At 36.0% G+C, this 1,680-nt stretch overlaps 1 pseudogene; it reads right to left on the reverse strand.

Moving 5' to 3' along the window:
- Window positions 1-239: 239 nt before the first annotated feature.
- LOC146922961 (pentatricopeptide repeat-containing protein At1g71420 pseudogene) lies at window positions 240-1,371 on the reverse strand (annotated as a pseudogene).
- Between the last annotated feature and the right edge of the window lie 309 nt (window positions 1,372-1,680).

Below are 1,680 nucleotides of genomic sequence, written 5' to 3' on the forward strand. Positions count from 1 at the left end.
TATCCTAGTTTAATTTTCATAGACTTTTTTAGATGTTCTTCCATAATATGTTTCATGAACTAAATTATTGAAATTTGTGGCTTCTTTGAATCAAATGATGAACAAGAATTTGAATCAAGTGAAGATAATGGAAACGTAGACGTGGAAGCATGATTTTGATTAATTTTAGAACTTGATTTTAATGGGTTGTCATTTTGCTTACTGTTTGAACTTTATTTTGTCATTGAGATTGGATTAGATTTTTATTTCTTTCTTTTTTTTGACAAAATTTTGATTATTTTTCATTGAAAGGAAATCTGGATGCCGCGAGAAGGAACTTTATTTCATGCCTTCATCAACAAGTCCAGCGTGACTGCATGCCGCGAGAAGAGCAACAAAGGTTGCAGAATCTGGATGAACATCCATTCGCTTAAAGAGCTCTAGTGCATCTTTAGCTCGACCGTGAATGGCATAAGACTTGAGCATTGAATTCGAAGAAACCAAATCGCGGCAACCCATTTCGGTAAAAACTTCTTCAGACAAAGCTAAGGAGCCAGACCTCCCCCATAAGCATGTATCAAGGCATTTGAAACAACTGTGTCATCGTGAAACCCTTGTTTAATTACTTGGGAGTGAACTTCGGTTGCATTTTTCTCAGTGACAAAGTAAGCGCAAGCTTTTAAGGCAATTGAGAATGTGTGCCGGTCCAACACAAAATTTTCTCGATGAAGTTGACAGAAAAGAAGGAAAGCTTGCTCAGGATCGTGCTCCGCAAACACAGAAATAATAGCAGTCCATGAAACAATATCACGTTCGCCACTTGTATCAAGGAAGAGCTTAAAACAGTCAGAAATGTGACCCCCTAGGTCTGCATAGGATTTTACCAATGCAGTTACCACTTCAACTTCTGAAATAAGACCACTTTTAACTGTGAGACAGTGTAATTGAAAACAGTTCTTCAGATGATGTGAGTTGTTGATGTCATCCGAAGTACTCGTGCAATGATTCAAAGAAGATAAAACACCGAGTAATGTGGTACTGTTAAACCCAATTCCATTGCAATACATATGCGCAAACAGACCAATAGCTTTGTCGCCAAGTCCACGGAATTGAAAACCTGAAATCATCGAATTCCAAGATATAAGATTTCTATACTCCATCAACTCGAAAACAATCCATGCATCATCCGAAGTATGATCCCAACCTCCACCAATACCCCCAGAGTACTTGCAATACATCGTAATAAGAGCATTTGAAACATACACATTGCAATCCAACGACATTTTCAAAGCAACGGCATGTACCTGCAAGCCATATTTAACATCTTGCTCCTCACAAGCACTAAGCACACTAGCAAAAGCAAATTCATTGGGGGTGAAAACAAGCCAACATACCCTAAAATAAGTTCATTTTTGATAGGATGTCATTTTGATTACATTTAGAAATTAGACATTGATTTTGTCCCTTTAATTTTGTTTATTTTTCTATTTTTGAGTATTTATGTATCTTGTTGGAATTTTTGTTACTTTATACATTATTTTTTAGTCTTCAAGATAGTGGCTATTCATTATAGTGGATTTGGGGCTCAATGCTTTGTGTCATTATCTTTTATTTACAACAGTTAGAACAATGAAAAGTATATCAAGGATTTTGAGTAGAGAAATACAAAAGAATCTACTAATATTACTCGATTTGATGGCC

The sequence above is a fragment of the Medicago sativa genome, chromosome 5, assembly GCF_051527215.1.
Source record: "Medicago sativa cultivar Bolivia chromosome 5, Bolivia_mono, whole genome shotgun sequence".
NCBI classification, from domain to species: Eukaryota; Viridiplantae; Streptophyta; class Magnoliopsida; order Fabales; family Fabaceae; genus Medicago; species Medicago sativa.